The 20,578-nt window shown below is 41.7% G+C and overlaps 2 protein-coding genes across 10 annotated transcripts in view; one reads left to right on the forward strand and one right to left on the reverse strand.

Annotated features, from left to right (window-relative positions):
* The window catches only part of PROX1 (prospero homeobox 1), a 321,324-nt gene that overhangs the window by 261,889 nt on the left and 38,857 nt on the right, over positions 1-20,578 (forward strand). The gene's annotated exons all lie outside the window — the stretch shown is intronic.
* Positions 1-20,578, reverse strand: part of PTPN14 (protein tyrosine phosphatase non-receptor type 14) — a 455,032-nt gene that overhangs the window by 119,922 nt on the left and 314,532 nt on the right. The window lies entirely within an intron of this gene.

Below are 20,578 nucleotides of genomic sequence, written 5' to 3' on the forward strand. Positions count from 1 at the left end.
CTCGGTTCCATTGAAATCAACGGGGACTAGGCCTATCTAAATGTCTCTGGATTATACCCCATGGATTGGCAGCTTTGATTGAAACTCTTCCTTACAGGCCAACAATGAGCGGGTATGAGCCAATCACCGAAGCCTTGGCTCAGCAAGCGATTGTTCCTAACCTGCTGACCTTCCGTAAGCCCCACGGTGGCAAATTCCTCCGTGCTGATGATAAGCATTTTGCACTGTCAGATGCAGGGATGAGGCGAGAGGGGCTTCTGGGAGTTGTCACTCTGTGGCATTGAAGCCTTGTGGCAGCGCATTGGTATTATCTGCTCAAAGGATGGGCCACATTGTTTGGTATAAGCTGCACAGTGGCGTGGTCAGAAGGCGTGGCAAGGGCTTTTGTTTCTTTCGCTACGGAAGTAGTACTGTGCTAGGTACAAAAACGTGCTCTGAAGCATTTCTAAAGTGATTGCCATCACCATCATCATCACATCTAAGTGAATCAGTTGGAAAGGGACACAGAAGGTTAGGATGCAGATTTCACTTCTACTCTTACTCATTCACCAGAGCTTTTTATTTCAAAACAGCCATGGTCCATCAGCCTTATTCTTTATCAAATGTGTGCCCTACCTTGTGGTCGTGGCTATTGAAGATCCCTCTAGATCAGGGTTTCCTAATCTCGGGTCTCCAGCTGTTTTCGGACTACAACTCCCATCATTCCTAGCTAGCAAGACCAGTGGTTAGGGATGACTGGAATTGTAGTCCAAAAGCAGCTGGAGACCCAAGTTTGGGAAACCCTGTTCTAGATGCTGCTGGACTGTAGCTCCAATCATCCCTGGCCTTTTATGGGCCATGCTGACTGGGGCTGATGGGAGTTGGAGTCCAGCAACCTCTGGAGGGCCAATGACTACACTACTCTTGGATGGAGCTTCTTCTGAAGAAACCAAGAACAAAAACAAAGGGAAAGTGCATTTGACACCCTCCTGATAACAATTTAGCAGAAGATGAATAAGGGTTATATGTACAATTTCACAATATGAGCCTCTTCTCATAAATCACGTCTCTGTCTGAAAATGTAAAAGCATTAATATGCATCTATATATTGTGTTGCCCTCTTTCTGTCTTTGAGCTACCCATGTGAGTCTTTCTATGTTGCACAGTTTAAAGCATGGAGGAAATGGCTTTTAATTGGAGCAGCCTGAGGCTGCAACGTAACACCTATGGCATATTGTTCCCAGTAGTTTGCAATTATCTGATCTGGATAAGTATTGCCCCCCAATAAGTTAATTTCTTATAACACAGAACCCCTTTCACTTGTGTTCAAATGCATGGCTATGAAATTCCTAATTCATACAAACAGCTGGATGGGAGCTTTAAGACTGCTACCCACAACTCCGTGCACTAGGCTGAAAACCTGGACCTAAACAGGCCATTACTGCATATCGTTTAATCTGAAGGTATGCATTCTTGCCTGATCAGCGGCCAGCCCAGGTGACTAGCACTGAAGCAAAAATGACATGTACTGTGGTGTTGAAATTGGATCTGAAGTCCTTGAGCAAATGGAGCGTTTTCCATATTTAGCATCATCAGAGTTCCTCCCCTTCATACTTTTATTGCTGATCCTTTAATATAATTGAAGCTTGATATGCCTTTCATCTTAAATAATTTAAATGGATTTTCCTAAACCTTTTCTGCTCGCTTCCTCTTACGGAGTTAACATTCATAACGTAGTGAAGAAATGGGGATAAAATCTCATGGAAAAAGGGGGCTTTGGGCGAATTATGGAACCTGTTTTCCTTAAGATCTATTACTCAACATACACCTGCCAGAGGCACATCACACATTGTGCAAGCGGCGTCCCTGTGGACAACACACGTGCTTTTTAGACTCATGAACGTCCTTCAGCAGTTCATACGAAACACATCCTCAACCCACTGTGGAGCTGCTGGGGCCTGCCTTTGCTCTAACATATGAGCTGGCTTTTCTGACTTCCTTTCACAATGCCTTGGAGCCGCCAGCAGCTGTTAACAGAACTCAAATAAGATCCTTAACAATCCTCATGCCTCCTTACTTTAGATTTGTCACAATCGCCTCAGGCTCATAGCCAGAGGTAGCTGAAACACCTTGCAGAAGGATTTGGTGACTGAACGAGTAATCTTTCTCTATTTGCGAGAAGTGTACCAATTTGTTTCTGTGTTTCTGTGTGCTGTCATTGGAGGTCAATTGAGATTGTGAACACATTAGGCTCAGCTGCAACACAAAACTCAACCAAATCATCTTTAGTAGTAAGCAAAACTTACATTCTGATGAATTAGAGATACGCATGCTGGGGAAGGAGGATTTTCATATGTCTATCCTTGCGCGCTACTGTTTCTCACAAATGGTAACTTATAGAGCACCCTACTCCACCCTAATTCATTTATGTTTTCAGCACACATTAAATAGAAGCTCTCCCTCCTAAATAAACAAAACAAAAAAAACACCTCAGCAGCTATGTGTGCTGTTTGTGTAATCTCTAGTATGTTTTAAACTCAAGTATCTAAAGACTGCAATTCTAGACACACTTAGAACAAAGCTCCATTGAACTTGCAAGTAGACATCTAGATATGCACTCCAAATGCGATAGAAACATACTTATCCTGGATGGTTTGCAGAGAATATTTTAAAGGGAATCAGAACATGAAAGAGACAGCAGCTTTCTATGGGTTTCTTACATAAGTCACACACGCACATATAGTATTTGGTTTTAATATTTAATTGTTAGGGTGGATTTATTTAGCTCTTTGTTCTCCCATCGGCTTTCCCCCAGTCATCTAGTGGTAGCACTGGACCAGTTCCAGTTTATCTTCAACTTCCTTGCCCACCTAAAGATTAGGTAGGCTAGCATATCAAACTTGTGAATGGCCACTGAACATTTTGGGATTTTGCAGAAATCTAATTGCTTGTACGCTGTGAGTGGCAGATCAACTCAACCTAGACAAGGAGCACTTGTTCAAATTACACTTTGTTCCAATTGCACTTAGATGCAGCTTTCCCCATTGCATTTCATACTTGGGCAAATTTATCTGAGGAGAAAAGAAGTGATTGTGAAATGTACTGGTGGGATTCAACCGAGTTGTTATGTGCATGGAATGAGGTCCACTTGTGAATGAGACCTTTCCCGCTTTGTTCCCCATACCCTTTAAATCTGCTCCAGTGGTTGGGGTGTAAGAGGTGGAAGTCCCATTGCACAAGCAGATCTCCTTCTGTGCTGGCATAGCCCACTTAGCACTATGTTGAATTCTACCCTATGTACCTGTGTAAATTGCTGTTTTCCCCCCTTTAAAATATACAGAATTGGCATCTGGGAAGCAAATTAGCTGCACCCCCCCCCCCATCAACATGCATTCCACAAGAGTTGTGGTTCACTGTGAGCTCCTAGATATAAAATAGATACAGTGCATAAATACTCATACATGGATGCTTCTGCTTTGCAACTAAAAGTAGCTTTGGGAAGTTGATTTGCATTTGGGAACGGGCATTGAAAACAAGAGTTAAACTCTCCATCCTGTCTTACAAAAATCAGGGCCTTCTGCAGCTGCTTTGAGGAGAGAGGAGGAAGGTATCTGGAAATCCAATAGCAGAACTCCCATGTCATGTGGCCCTCAGTTATCACGTGCCTTGAGAAGCATGTAGTTATGCCCATGGTGGGATACAGGAGCGAGACTCATGGCTTTCCCCTTATGCATATGTTCTGTGTAAATTGGACTTGCTCATGTCCGTCACTCAGCCCTTTTCCATGGTGTGGACCACATCTCCAGAGCCAAGCTGCATAGGCACTCTTGCCTGTATACCTGATTAAAGGCTATAACATGCAGTATGGAAGATGAGCCAAAGGCTGACTCCTACACCATACAGAGTGTGGAACCTACATATCTGGTCCACATGTCTCTGCCTTGTTGTATTTAATTGTTTTGTGGATTAAACGGTATTGGGGATCAACCTGCTAAATACTGTAGCAAGCACTATGCTTACAGTGAAGGAAAACAAGGTGAGTGAGGACATCGATGCATACAGTGCTGTGCAAACATTTGAAGGAAGGGAACCTTTGCCATCTGGAACCCTGGTTGCTCAGGGTTCCAGATCGTGTTCTATATCCCTATAGGTGTCTGTGCAGATTTGGCGTGGCCCCACTTCCCCACTTGTGTATGTATTAACTGTATGTAAAACCCCTGAACAAGGCGTGCAGTGTTAATTTTATGGGGAAAGACAGCTGAAAGGTCTTGTGAGACATGCTGGGAGGATCCTTGGAGCCAAAAGGTAGGCGGCTAAGGATGCTAGTTGTGCAAGCATCACCTTGTTGCAGTGACTGCCAGTGTGTGCAGGTATTCTTTGCAAAGTCTACCCTCCCCTATTCAATGGAAGTACAGACTTCCATTGAGCCCCTAGAAGCTGACAGTTGCATTGAAGCGAGTGGTGGAAGGCTTTCAATGGAGGGGCTTCCTGGTACACTGCTGCACACATGGTGTTTGAAATTAGAAATAAATATATACAATAAGAATGCACGAAATAAAAAGTAGCCAGTAATATATGCACCTGTTTTACGAGCACTGTTGTTTATAATATGGACATTCATAGTATATTTGAATACAATAAATTGTGATATACTTTCATAAATGGTGTTTCAGTCACTGTCGTCTCTGACAAGTGGGTAGTCTCTGCCTTTCATAAGCAATTACTTAGAAATGTAAGCTGAAAAGTCCTACATTCCACAGTGATGGATGTATGAACCTGCCTTTTACTAAGTTAGATCATTGGTTCATCCATCTCTGTGGGAGAGGTCTTTCCCAGCCTTGCCTCCTGTGATATTTTTAACTGGGAATGTCAGGGATTGAACCTGGCATCTTATGTATACCAAAAAGGTGCTCTACCTGTTGATGTAAAAATCAAAACTCTGCCAATGCACTGTTGTGAAATCTTATGGCTGAGTTTTTATTTTGAAGGGCATAGTAATGAGATCTGGGATTTCCGGAAAAGCAGAGAGGTTGTCAGGAAGAGGGAGGAGTAGATTCATAATGGGGACATGTACATTCCCGTCCACTAGAATTCTCCTGTTAATTTGCCTGGTTTGCCCATAACACTAAGCCATGGTTTGTTTAACAGATCATGGGTTCCTACAGACAATCAAATAAACCCATGGCTTGTTTCTCCAAAGTCTTTTTTCAACTGCTCTTGCCTTGTACTTTTGTAGTCAGGTGAGTGTCTGGGTAAAGGTGGCCAGACAAGCCATAGTTAAGAAAGAGTGCTGGGTTTGCATGTAACACAAAGCCATAGTTAAAATAAACCAAGATTTGCAAGCCAACAGCAAATCATGGATTCAGTGGGTGGGTTGTTTGGTAACCCAACTATAGTTCAGCCTCTTGGCATGAGTCAGACATGCAAATAAGCCATCATTTAATAAATGATGGCTTGGTGTTATGTACAAACTATGCCTCTATCCATAACTTCATTGTCATACCTAGTTCCATTTCCTTAAGAGGTTGTAATTTAGGATTTTAGCCTAGCAAAATCAATTGACACATTCCTAGGTGTACTTATTTGCTACATTTGTTTTTAAATGTTGTGGGCCAGAAACTTGCACTCACATGTAAACTTGTGTTCTCTCAAATATATGCTAGAGCGTTGCAGTAGCCTGACTAGTAAACTGTGGTTGTCATGTATAAACCTTTGCATCCTGGATACCTTTGTAAGCTTATAACCACCAAAGGGGTTCTTGTGGGCACAATACCATCTTTGAGGACTTTTCTAGGTATTCACAAAATCTCTGAGCCCTCCCCCTTCCTCATTGCTCCCTGTGTCATGTGATGGGGAAGAGGTTCACCCCCCCCTCCAAAAAAGGGAACTTAAGGAGGAGGTTGAAAGAGGGCCACTCTTCCCCACTTCATTTTCTAGTTGTGTGTGTTTTCCAATGTTCAGATTAGTAGCTGAAAAGGAAGTTGAATGGCCAAGAGAGGAGAGGAGAAATGGGAGCAATATTGGATGCTCAGGCAGAAAAATGGAATAACTAGGGGAGAACCAGAGACAGAAAAAGTGAGATCTGTAGGGGATGAAGAGAAAGAAATAGAATGTGTGTGCATGCGTGCGTGCGCGCACACACACACACACACACACAGATTGGCTGCAGTAAAACAGAGTCTCTTGAAATTGTGTGTTTTTTTCATCTTCCCAATATCACGTAGCAGAAACATCTGTATCCATTGACTGAAATGGGAAAAAAACCCCATGACTGGCGTTTTCCAGCACTGCCATGACTCAAAAACATGAATACAAGGCATGTATCCTCTTAACTTTTACAAGGGTTATGCTGAAAACTACCACCAAATCATTGGTTACCTCTGCATTCAGAGGTGTAATTTCTTGGTGCTTTGGTTTTCATCATGTGTAAATTTTGTGAAGATCCGTGACAATCTTTGCCTGTAACTTCATCAGTGTTTTGGCAGCGCTGGCAAGCACCAGCTCTGTGACTTTTACTGTGTACTGTACCAACGCAGACCTTCAGAGCCGACAGGAAAGCCCAGTGTGCGTGCGCTTGCTCTCTCCTTCAGGAAGGGGTGTGTCTGTGTGGAATTACCAAAGGGAGGGGGAAGAGAAGGAAGAGGGTGTGGCACCCATGGCACCCTCTCAAAACTTCAAATCTGTCATGGCCCCCAAAGGTTGGAAACTTAGGTGTAAAGGATTAGATGTAATATTGTGGACTGGTCGCTGTCTAACCAACTACAGTGCGCTATTATTTCTCGGATCTCTCACAATTCTATAATCTTTCAAGTGTTTCATTTTCTAAAGTCATGTCTATCAATGCTGATTTAAAATCTTCAAACATGCCCCCCCCCCAATACAATACATGTAACTTAGCATTAACTAAAATGCCAAACTGCTGATCGTTCCACCCATTATATAACGTACGTACTATTTTGCTTTAAGTCTGTAAATTAACAACAATCCACATACAGACTGTAGAGCATTTCTTGCCCCCCCTCCCGGGCTTTTAGTTTGCTTGGTTAAAGCTTCAGACATATCCCTGTGAAATTTGTAAGCGACTTTCACCCTAATGAAATTATGGGTCAAATTTAGCTGAAGTTGATTAATTGGTTGTGGTTCTGACTTCTAACATCCACTGCATGTTTACCAGCAATACTGTTGCAAACATTCTGGAATCAGACTGCAAAAACTATGTAGCACTGTGCATTTAACCGCTGGTACCACCTAGGCTGAGTGCCTGTGCAAAGGTTGCCTTAAAACTAGGCTTCTTCACATTTTGAGTGAGAAAGTTCTAACAGGATGCAGTCTCCCACACCTGCTACCTGAGCTAAAAAGATTATTTTAAAGTACGCAACAAAAAAAGTGTGAGGCATCAGTTTTAAAGAAGTTTGATGCGGCTGCAACAATGATAGGACATTAGTTTGCACTTTGCAATAGGAGTAATAGGACTTCATTTGCACTTTGTTATATATTGAAAATGCCTGGCTACATGTATTCTTCAGACATTTGATAGCAGTCTTATTTCCCCATGCACATTTATTATTATTATTTCATAATAAGCTCTAATTCCTCTGATGTGCAACAGAAGAATTTGAAACTTAAACATTGGGGTTTGAAAATAATTAAAATATTCCTGCTGGGCTGATTAATTATATCCAAAATCAATGAATGGAAAGATTGCAGAATGGGATTTGTGGTAGAACTCTGTTCCTCTATTTTCCATTAAAAATATAGAGACATTGTAGCTATCTCGTTGCATCTTAAACAATGTTGATTTTTATTTCTTTAAAAAGTATGAAAACATCCTTCAGGAAGACAGTTTCCCTCAGCTCAGCCAGTATATCTCATTTTATTAAATTCATTTGCAAAAGTTATGCAAGTATAAAGTGGGCTGTAACAATATTGTAAATGCCACTTTTAATTGTTAATGAACCTTGTGTGGACCCCTAATAATAATTATACATTCAGTTGTTGTTTCTGGTTCAGCTGAGGAAGTTCTTCCTCAAACAGTATTTAATCAGCTGAACCAGGCATGGCAGTTGAGGGTATATGTAGTTTTTGAGTCAGGAAACTCTCATTTTGATATTTATCCCCCTTGGATTCAAGGTGTTTGCTACTACAATGAGATAGGCCCGAAATGATGTGCGGGCTATTTGATTTAATGTCATTAGATTTTATAGCTCCCTCTGACTATTTTCCCCCATTGGGTTACATTTAAGCACAGCAAGATGAAGTTTTTAAACCTCCTTACTCAACAGCTCTATTAGTTATAATGTACCGTGACCTCTCTCAACATTCTTAAAGAAAAAGATACAGTGTAATGTCACTTTACTTTGCTTATTGTTCTTTGTTGAGGTGAACAAAGCATTTTCTACAGTGGTTATAGCACATAATTATACAGCTTTCAATAGTGGTGTCTTGGCACATATCAAAGTTCAGAAGAGCCTTTAGGAGAGAAAAAAAAGATGTTTTGTGGCAGCCTAGTGAGGGTCTCATCTTTCCTTCAGAAAATAGTTCAAGGCTCTTCTGTCAGGCTTCCTTACTTAGAGCTTTTTCCCCTCCTGCTTCATAAAGTTTAAAGGGGATTCAGTGGAGTTCTGTGATCTGTTTCCTTTGAAAGATTGTTCCTTTGCACAGAGAGGTCCTTTGACTTCAAGAGTTCACAGATTCATGTCTTTAGGTATCATATGTCTGACCTTATCAGTTACTCTATTTAATGTCGGAGAAAAAGTCTCAAACTCTTTTGTGTTTGTCTGTTTTTCTGCCTCTGTGAAGTGATTTGGCGGAGAGAAGGGGTGGGGGAGAGAGAGAAAGGACCATCCTTTTTAACGCACCACGGCGAGGACGTTTTTTCCTGACTCCAACCTACCCTGTGGCTTTTTGGCGGGGAAGACGGGGCGCAATTGCCCTCGCCTGCTTTGTGTGTGTGTGTGCGGATAATTCCACGGCGATAATAGAACGATACAAGGCCAAGCTCGCGCACACTATCTCTAGCTAGGAATTGTCCGCTTTCCTAGCCACCCACCCCTAGATGCAATCTATTGCCTTATTTCTGGTGGCTGCTACTTTAGCTTTCCAACAGGCTGGGCCATTTAGCAAACACAGAGAGCGAAACGGCTGGAGTGCTGGGCCAGCAGTAGGCTTTCCCTTTGCTTCGACCTGCCCCAAAGGCTTTGATAATTAATTGTCCTTCAGAGATGAGGAAAGTTCAGAGACAGTGTGTGCAGCAACGTCTATTGTCTGACCTTCAGTTCTCCTCCGTTCGGCTCTTTTCCCTCTCCCCTTCACACCACAAAGGGTTATCAATGGGAGCAGAGAGCAGCCGCTCCTTCTAAGGTCCGCAGGTGGCGGTTGTGGCGCTCTGACAAGAGCCCGATCATTGTGCTTCCGCCGCCGGCGGATGAAATGGGCTCGGAAAAGTTCTGACAAGCCTTTTCAGAACCCTTTCTCTCTCTCCTTTAATGCCATATACATTCTAGCAGAGCTATTCTGCTAATTCTTTGGGAAATTTAATAGGGTTTCTTCCCGCCTCCCGTTCCCCACCCGCCTGCCTGCCTGTCAAAGCGCATGAAAAAAGTTATCATTATGCACATCGGCTACAATCTTGTATGGCGGCCTAGGCCAACCCGGAGCCCTCCAGGTGTGCTTGGACTACAACTCCCATCAGGCACAGCGTGAGCTGTAGTCCAACAACATCTAGAAGGCATCAGGTTGGTGTAGACTGGTGTAGCCATTTAATGCAGGAGGGATTGCTGCTGAATTCAGCATGGCTCCCTTCTGAGCCAGCTTGCATAGGTTTGCACCACGGCTTTCATTTTTTCATCCACACACAATTTTAAAAAGGGAGACTGCTATGGATCCATATGCAGAAAACATGGGTTCATTAGCTGGGTGCAGGGAGAATTGCTAGGTACTTGAACAGCTTGGGACACATGCATAGAAGTTGTGTATGCTAATTTAGGCGCAGATTTGGGTCTCTGAGCAAATTAAGATGGTGGGTGCTTTGCTCACAGGTCTGTTGGGCGTTGTTTCTTGAAAAAAATAAGTTGGAGAGAAAAGGGTAGAATAGTCAGGAGACATGGGACTCAGTGCAAAAGGTCCTCTGGAACACCCTCCCATCTGATGTGAAAGAGATAAAGAACTGTACAACTTTTAGAAGATATCTGAAGGCAGCCCTGTATAAGGGAAGTGTTGGAAGCCATCCAGGCTGGGGTATAAATAAGATGACGATGATATGATGATGATTAGGGCTCAGGGGGCCCTGATCCGCCCTGCCCGCCAATAATGCCCCTGTCATTAGGTTGAAGTAAGGGTTGCAGTTACCTATAGGGGAAAAAACTTTTAAGACCCTGCACCGACAAATACGAGAATATTTCCAGTTTAAATTCATTTTTGTCTTCACCATAACAGCCAGCAACACACGAAGGGGAAATGTTTAAGGAAAATACTGACGGAATAGTATTAAAAATGTCTAGTTTTTTTAAATAATAATAAAAAAAATTGTTTCTGTCTGTGGCAAACCGTTGTCCTATACTAAAGATATGTAAACACACACACATGCACACACGCGCACACACAGAGAGAGAACATCTTTTGCTAGCCTTTCAAAATGTGGGTATCCTCAAAATTCTTTAGGTATTTCACCTGAGGAAGAACTCATCATTCAGTGGTGCAACATCTGTTTTTGCTTGCAGGATGTTGAGTCCACAGCATCTGCAGGCAGGGCCGGCAAAGTCACCAGTCTGAAGCACTGGAGAATTGTTGCCGGTCAGTGTCAGCAATACTGAGCTAGATGGACTAATGGCCTGACCCGATATAAAGCAGCATCCTATTTCCCTAGCTCCGAATTCATGACAAATTTGCTTTTGTGAATCTGTAAATGTTATGGTCCTCCATTGAGTTGGCTAGTTGGGAATGTTAAGTGCCTTGGTCGAACCTCATGACTAAGCTAACTTGCATGGAGATGGTGGGTGAAGATGGAAAATCATTTGCTCAACCCATTGCTGTTGTAAATAACTAAACAAATATGGCCTGTCAGTTTTTGGTGACAAAATAGCTAAAGCTATGTTAACTCTGGTATTTCATTAAGGCAGGGAATGCAGTGTGGTTCTCACTAGATGGTGTTGGACTACAACTCCCATCAGCCCTAGCCACTAGTCGGGGATGATGGGAATTGTAGTTCAACATCTAGAGGAAACTACACTGGCTGTCGCCGCCTTAATGATATGGTTTACATAGCTTTATGGTAAATGGTGTGCCACTTCAGGCTCCCTGAGAAATGTGTGCCTAATTAAAATTGTAATAGCCTAATAATATCTATCAAAGAGCAAAGAAGCTGGCGTTTGCCGAGCAGATTATTAATATTGTTTTACCGTCTGTGATTAATTTAGAATCCTCTGTGGCATAATTATTAGGCTCTGTAAAACAAAATGATATACATGTTCTGTTGTTTTCCCTAATGATATAGTAAGCAAAGATTTAGTTAGAAGATGTAGGGAAACTACACAGAACAGAGCATTGACTATTTTAATCAAAGTAGCAATATAAGGGTGTTCAATACAAAGAAACTGAGGTGGTAGGGAGGGAATATGGCACTAAATTATCTACCGTACAATCTCTCCATTAATTTAATTAACTTTGTATGTCTGTAGAGTTCTAAACACTTGGTTGAAGCTCACATAATCATAATATAAGTGAAGCAGCTGTGAAAAATGTCACTCCCCACATATGTAATCCTCTGTTCACTTCCTCAGAAGTAAACTCCATTTAACTCAATGGCAGTTTTCCTCTGAGTAGGATTGCACTGTAAGTAAACCAACTGGGTTACTCAGATCCTAGTTTTATAATGATTAACTTTCTTATGCAAAAACCTTTTGAAACAAGTTTGTATAATTATCATCATCATCATCATCACCAGTATTATTATTATTTTAAAACCAACACCGTATCTATCTATCTATCATCTATCTATCTATCTATCTATCTATCTATCTATCTATCTATCTCATCTCCTATGCTTCGTGGGTCACAAAACTCCATACCTTCCAACATTTATCCGATGTAAATAGGGGTGCCCTAAGGGAAAGCGGGACATTCCAGGATCAAATCAGAAACTGGGATGGCTTTTGTAAATCCAGGCCTGTCCCTGGAAAATAGGGACACTTGGAGGGTCTGCTGTAGGTGAAGCAGACACAGCTTATGCAATTAAGGGATCATAAAAATTTAAAGTTAATCTGATGAATTTTTCATTAGACCCAGATGAAAAGGGCCATGTTGAAGCAAAGAGCTTCGCTTGGAGTCTCTCCTAGAAGATGCCGACTTGCAGTACTTAACGAACACAAGCAGGTTCTTATTTATTGATTCCCAGTTGTGTCGATAGAGACTGCCACAGCAAAGAGTTTGGGGGACAGGGACCATAGGCTGTCCACCGGGAGAAAAACTGCGAGCGTATTCATAAAGCTGTTGGGATTTCCTTTCTTAGTGCAGAACAGTACCCTGGGAGGAGCTGCTAATAAGTTGTATATTTATAGTAAAGCATTGGAAGTGTTCTGCTCTCTGTAAATACGAAGTGCTTCAGATATATTATCCCAGTAGTCATTGAATCAATGCTGCAGATATTATCCCTACATTACAGATTGGGCTACGGTTGTGGCTTGCCTCAGGTTCTCCAGTGGTTTATAGAGCTACAATCCCACAAACTCTTAAACTGGGGCAGAAGTACCATTGAAAAACAAAGGGACTTGACTTCTCCGTAAACATGGGATTGTACTGCGAATAACAAGAGATTTGGACTTTGAAACTCTCAAGTCATACTCTTAGCTACTATTTCACTTTACCTTTTTTTCAAAATCCGTTTGAATATGTGCCCTGTGCAATCCTGTACTCTTGGAGTAAGAGGGAATAGTGATGGGGTGAGGAGAGAAAACATTTTGCACATCCAGTCAATATTATGCACTTTAATTAATTGTACTTCTCACCAGCCATTCAATGAATAGTCCCAAACAGGTTACCAAAAATGTCCCAATTAAAGCAAGTGCAATTTACATTGGAACCAGAAACTGAAACCACCAAACAACGGACAGCAATGAAACAAAACAGTAGCACCGAAGAGCAGTATAGAGCAATGAGGAGGAAGAAAGACATTCTTTGCTACAGCTCAGTCGTAGAGCATAAAATCGTAGAATCATAACATGACACCCTTAATCTCAGAGTCATGGGTTTTGAGCCCCACATTGGACAAAAGTTTCCTGTATTGCAGAGGGTTGTTCTAGATGGCTCTTGTAGTCCCTTCAGACTCTGCAATTCTATGATTTTATGACCGTGGTTAAATCTTTCTTTACTGAAATCAGTGGCCTACAAAATGTCTTGCTGTGGATGGCTCATGCCCATGTTAAATATATTGAAGTCACAATTTCACAATGTGTACTGAATGGTTGCCATATTTAATGTGCAATCTGGCTTGCATTCCCCTCCCCTGACAATTTCTGAAGATGAGAGATTAGATAGATAGATAGATAGATAGATAGATAGATAGATAGATAGATAGATAGATGATAGATAGATAGATGATAGATAGATAGATAGATAGATAGATAGATAGATAGATAGATGATAGATGATAGATAGATAGATAGAGGTATAATTCTTATTTAAACCAATCATTTGAAGATTATTTGAGCAGCTGCAGTCTATAGTGGGTCTTTGATATGTGTTGGACATAGTGGTTATTACCAATCCTTTACTCCCCCCCCCCCTTCTTCGCCTCTTCTTGCAAAAAGGAGCTTGCCAGACACTGTAGAGCGTTGCTGACATTTCACTTTGCATGCAATGAGGGCAAGGGGAATTAAGAAATCAGCAAGAGGTGGAAGGGGGAGAAACTGCACAGCTAGTTGTGCCGGCTTTGGCCTGCTGAAGATTTCTTTTGCTTGCCTTCTACATTATGCTCCTGACTTCTCCCAAACTGCCTGGTGGCGTCGACAATAGTGAGGAATGGTTATTCAACCCCCCCACTCCCCCATGTGTGTACTAGATGCCTCTAAAGACTCTTATTTATTCCCTCCCATGTCACCTTGTGTACAGTCTGGCCTGTGACACTTATGGTGATTATGTCATTATTTTGCTCTGGGGGCTTTGGCACATCTGCAGAGCTGATGCACATCTTCTTTGTTACACTGGCAAACGTCCCATATTGCAAATGCTTCATTAGCCTTCCTGCCTGCCTGCCTTGCCAGACAAGAATGCCCAAACCCAGGCTTCTTTTCGCTGTGTTCTTTTGTGTACTGTGATGAGCCTTTATTCATCTTCCCAGTTCTTCTCTGTTTTTCCTGAACTCCAGATGTCCTGAGCTCAAGTCTCCCTTAAAAGGATTGTAAGGCAAAGTGGAAGAGGCGGAGCGGATTGTTAACCTCTTCTGACTCAGCCAGAGCTCTCTGCGTCTCCCCACCTTCTATTTTCTTCTTCTTCTGTGTTTTTAGGGTGTGTGCTTTTTTGAGAAAGGAGTGTGCTTCAGTGTGCCTTTATTCACTGCATTTTGCAGCCACTGCTTCCTTGAAAAAAATAAATCTAAATTTTCATTTTAAAAACAGGCAAGTTTCTAGTTCTCAACAATGTGGTGGGGAGGTAGGGACTCAGTATGGACTCTTTCTACTAAGTCAGGGGTCCCTAAGCTTTTTCAGCAGGGGGCTGGTCCACTGTCCCTCAGACCTTGTGGGGCTGGACTATATTTTTTGGGGGGAAGAACGAATTCCTATGCCCCACAAATAACCCAGAGATGCATTTTTTTAAAAAAGCACACATTCTACTCACGTAAAAACACCAGGCAGGCCCCACAAATAACTCAGAGATGCATTTTAATTAAGAGGACACATTCTACTCATGTAAAAACATGCTGATTCCCGGACCATCCGCGGGCCGGATTTAAAAGGCAATTGGGCCGGATCTGGCCCCCGGGCCTTAGTTTGCCTACCCATTGACTAAGTGCTTTGAAGCTGAATAGTGCCGGATTAGTGCTTATTACAGGGCAATGGGGGAGGGCTTTAATCATGGTAGGTTGCAATGCTGTTGTGACCCCATGTATCTGGAGCTGTAGAAATGAGATATGAAGAGTGGCAGGTGTCAACGATGCGTGTGAACACAAAAAGCGTGGCTCAAATTGCACTTCCTGTGTTCACACACACACACACACACACACAATTACTGAGGCTTCTAGACTGCCCAATAAACACTAGTTCCTTCTCTCACTGCTCCTGCCCATCTAGTGCAGTCTGAACCCACCCTGCTACTACTTAATGCTTGAATGATAGAGTAAACCCATCCATTAATATTACATCCATGAAGAAGCATCTTCCCAGTTTTTGTTCCTCTGGCTCTTCACTTCCTGCTTCCTGCTCATCTTTACCTTTTTGCCCCTCACCTTCTTAGCGCCAAGCAGGGAAAGAAGTGGAAAGAAACACCCAATGGGGGGGGCATTGTATGAAAATAAATATGGAAGTAAATCTAGACATGTTTTAATCACTAATTACAATTGACAACTTTTAAATTACAGAATGAATGGTTTTTTGGTCCCAAAATTATATCCGCTCTCCTCTTTATTTTGGTGCTTAGATAATCACTTCCCTAGTTTTGTTTTGTTTTTAAGTACTGGCTTTTGAAAGCATATTTTTCAGTATCTGTTTATTTTTATTATATATAATGCACCACACACACGCACACACAATGTGTTCATATTTTGCTGATAATGTTTTATAAAGTGCTGCTTATTGTGAGCAGCAATATTTTTTTCCAAAAACAAAACGCTATTCATGCAGTTGCTGATCTGTAAAACTGCAATGTGCTTCTACTTCATTTAAGATTCTAGATATTTGCAGTGTTCCACAGTGTATGAAAATTCAATTCTCATCCTATTTGTATGAACAGGCTGGGGAACATGCTCAACTATTTACTTTCTGAGTGCTAGCATTCCCTACCCTGATTTATACCCATTAGTGTGGTTGGGGCACCACCATGCTTGTAGCACACCACCACCCCTTGAGTTCTTGACATTTGAGCCACAGAACTATTCTGGTGGCTGACTGACTTGCAATGAAGCTGTGATCTTGCCACTGCTAACCACACTTGTTGGTTCATATAAACCAAATACAGTTAACATTAAAATGCAACGTTTTCCCCAAGTTGTTTGTTGTACTACAGCTGTAAACTGATTAAAAGAATTGTAGTGAGCTAATGAAAGCCATTTTAATGAATTAGATTTGCATGTGATGCAGCAATAGTCTTCAAGAAAAGCAGCACCATTACTTTGGGTTTTTTTAACATGGTATTTTAGAAGAGGCATTCTCTCCTGTTTGAGAGTGAAAGGGGAATTTCTCTTCCCAAATGGTGCCTGGGGCCTGCAGTATGCAGAAGCTCTTGTTTTAATTAATTATTTTTAATATATGTGTCACCTGGTTAATCGGGAACACCTTTTTAGTTGATAAAAAAAGGATTTTAAACAATTATTCTAATGAATTAATCCATTGTGATCGTGTAGCCTAAGTGTCTTCAGTTTGGCCTTTGAAGAGCCAGTATGTATTTGAACAGGGGGTTTTTGACATTAAAAAATGTTATCTGCATTTTAAAGTTTTGAGAATTTTTCTGAATAAACTGCAACCCAGCTAAGATTATTTGCATTTGCATTTAAATGCTTTAATCCCTTACGCAGCAGGGTCCTAGTATAGCTAATTTCTGCGATCAAAACAGCAGAGTAAATGATTCAGGTTACAGTCTAATTTTGCTGCTACTGTGTGGTTTCAGTGGCAATTATTCCTCCCAAGCGTTGGGTTCACAAGGCCTAGAAGTGTTGAGCTTCTCAGTGCTCCTATAAATGGGATTAAATCATTGTATACTGAAGTAGTTTGTTCTAAATAAATAGGTTATGGACTGAGCTGGTAGAAGAGTAAACATTCAACTTAATCCTTGCCCTCCCCCCCCCTTTCTTTCGCTGGTGTTTTTACGAACTGATTCAAACAGGAAATCTATGGAAACTCAATATTAGTATAATGCTGATAAGATCTGGCATATGGTATTTTAAATTGCGAGATCTGTTGGGATTAGAAAATAAGAGTTCTATAAAAGATACATCTTAGCGTGGGTTATCATGCCAGACAAAACTTGAAAGAGAAGTTCAGTCCAGTGGATGATTTGGGACTTTGCTCTGGAGTGAAAAACTACTGGCTACAGATGGTCTTGTGCAAATTATTCTTCCCTTCTTATGTAATGAATAAAATAAAATAAGCCTGGGTGCTTTTTACAGCCATTGCAAACAACTCAGTGAATATCAAGATGTAACACGTCTGGAAACATATCAGAACATGTATTTCTGAATGATTGATTCTAATTCAAAATAGCTACCAGAACCCCAAAGCACCTTCTACATTGCAGTGTGAAGAGACATCTTTGTGCAGAAGAGCTCCTAATCTAGTCTAAAGTAGTACAACCTAGAAACATTAGTGAGAATTAGGTATTAAATTAGGCTCAGAGTTTCAGGGAAAGCCTACAAAGTGTTCAAGTCTTTTCTTCTAGTACTCTTGCATCTGGTTGGTTGGTAATGGCTTGGTTCACACATAAAGCTAAACCATGATTCATTAAACTATGGTTTAGTGTTATGTGTGAAACCTCCCAACTTAACTATGGATAACGATAGCTTGTTAACCACAGTAAAGGTCTATAGTTTGGGCATAAAACTTAGTTAACATTAACCATAGATTACCATTACATGTGTACCCTGTCCTCCTCTTTAATTAAAATTAAGAATCTGTTATTGTTCAAAAGCCTCAGACCCTGAGTCTTCCCTGGTTTTCCCTGACTTGTATCTCTTTGAATGAGGGAAGGGTGTGTGTAACAAACCAAGGTTTAAGTGATTGTCTTCTAGACATCCCAGCCTAATTATGATTTATTAACTATGGTTAACGTTATCACTACAGTAAACCATGGCTTAGTATTATGTGCAAACCAGGTCTGGTGTAGTTTGTGTGCAATAACCATTAAACCGGAGCAGAACAGAAGACTGAGGAAAATATCATTGAATGCCAGTCAAAGTACACTAATTGAAATGACTGAGTATGACTTAGGGCAGAACCACATCATACATTTAAATTGTGTTGACTTTGGGTCACTATGGGTGCTGAGAATTTTAGCTCTATTAGGGGAAACTAGAGTTCCCAGGATCTAGTTGGGGGAACTCATGTGCTTTCAATGTACAGTATGGTGTGGATCTTCCTGAAGTTAACCCAAAATATCGACAATTCAAGCAATATCTGTTTGCACCTGGAACGCTGCTACTGCTGCCACTACAACACAACTTATTTCATATTTTTAAGAAGGACATTGAGCAACTGGAGCATGTCCAGAGGAAGGCAAACAGAATTCTGTAAGGTCTGGAAAGCTTTGAAAGAGGGAGTGCATTTAGCATGGAGAAAATAAGCCTGGAGAGAGTGGGTGGAGATGACTGTTGTCTTCAAATCTCTCAAGGGTTGCCATGCAGAAAAAGAGCAGACTTGCTCTATGTTGCTCTTGAGAGGCATGGCGAGACCTAATGACTATAAATTGCAAGGAAGCAGCTTTTGACTAAATATTAGGAGAAACTATCTAGCAGTAGGAACTGCTTGATAGTGGAAGACTACAGGAGGTGATGGGCTCTTTTTAAGAAGAGACTGGACAGCTTTTCCAGGCATGGGATAGTTGTACCTTGCAATCAGTGGCTGCTAACCACTATATTCTACTTCCACGGTTGGAGTTGGCATGCTTCTGAAAACCAGTTGCTATAAACCAAAGAAAGAGAGGTCAGGTCCTGCTTGCGGACTTCCCACAGGCATCTGGTTGCCACTGTGAGGAAAAGGACGCTGGACTAGGTGGGCCACTGACCTGATCCAGCAATTATTTTGCCAATCTTCCATTGAGCAATGGGTTGGATTTCAATCATCTACAATGTTCCTTCCAACTTTGTGATTCAATAACAATGACCCAATTGCAGTTTAGCTTTTAAGTTGGGGAGTTTCAGTCTAGGAGGTATTCGGCCGAAGATTAGTGAAAGAGCGAGGGTCAATTGTCAAGGGATTTTATCTGTTTCCCCAGGCCATATTGTAAAGCAGAAATGTGGAACAAAAACCAGTGGAACAAGGGTTACCACTGTGGAAATACATCTACGGTGCTTTGGATTTACTTGCTAACTGTAATGTACCGTGTTGCCATATGGGGCACGTAAGGAATCCTTCTGCAGAGAAAAAGCTTTATTAAAGTTCATAAACATAATCTACTGTAATGCACCATATCCACTTTCACTGTGGGCTTATCTTTTCTGATCGTATCGGGCACTTTCAGACCCTGCCTTTCTCTGTGGGCCAAGTTGCATTTCTGTTGTGAGAGAAGAGACAGACCCCACAAAAGCAGAATGATCAAGGAACATACCCGAGTCACACCATAATGATAAAAGTAATAATGATTTTATTATTTATATCCAGTCCATCTGGCTGGGTTGCTCCAGCCACTCTGGGCAGCTTCCAACACAAGCAAAAAACATAATATAACATCCAATATAAAAAACTTCCCAATACAGGGCTGCCTTCAGATGTCTTCTAAAAGTGTAGTTCTTTATCTCTTTGACATCTGATGGGAGGGTGTTCCACAGGGAGGGTGCCACTGCCGAGAAGGTCCTCTGCCTGGTTCCCTGAAACTGCACTTCTCACAGTGGTTCAGTATTGTCTCCACTGACTGGCATCATCTCAAGGATGGAAAAGCTTTGTCTAGGATCCTCTCCCTGCTGCACCTCTCTTCTGATTTGACTCTGGGCCTGCATTGGTTACCTGCGGGGCCAAGCTGCACATCCTTGTGCATCCAGAAAGCACCTCCACCCATCACACAGTGTGAAGAGGGACCCACACTCACCAGCCAGGGACACATTCTTTTCATACTTATTGTAATGCCAAGAATTGCTGGCCATTGACCAGCACCGATATTAGAACAGTCAACCAGAACCGGCTACAGCTGCTGCTGTAAATGGTGAATAGAAAAATTCCAGAGAGGCAGGTATGGGAGATAAGAACTGTTGGGTTAGCACAGGGAACAGGGTAGCTAATCCTTTTGAGGGGGGGAACCCAACCTCAATAGTTGTTAGGAAATCACTAACAGTTACTACAGTTTTCATCCAGCTGCTGCTGTAAATTTTCAGCACCTTATTCCTCTTCCCTGTCCCCACCCATGATGAATATTGTCTCAGGAATGCTGAGTGGGTGGCCGATATTCTCATCCCCATATTGCAAATGGCTGATAAATAATGGCTTGCCTAAGGCCCCCCAGTGAGTTACTAGCTCAGCTGAGTTGTTAACTAGAGGCCTCCCGCTCATAAGGTATTCTCTTAATGGCAATGTTACACCATATATATATATATATATATATATATATATATATATATATATATATGCTTTCGTAGATTTTCACGGGTACAGGAATGCAGGTTTTGGTGTCCTCGGGTGTCTTCCCGTGTAAAAGTTGGGGTGTCTAGGCGACGTTTCGACGAGGTCTCACTCGTCATCTTCAGGCTGGT

The sequence above is a fragment of the Podarcis melisellensis genome (genome assembly GCF_964234715.1).
Source record: "Podarcis melisellensis genome assembly, chromosome: 3".
NCBI classification, from domain to species: domain Eukaryota; kingdom Metazoa; phylum Chordata; class Lepidosauria; order Squamata; family Lacertidae; genus Podarcis; species Podarcis melisellensis.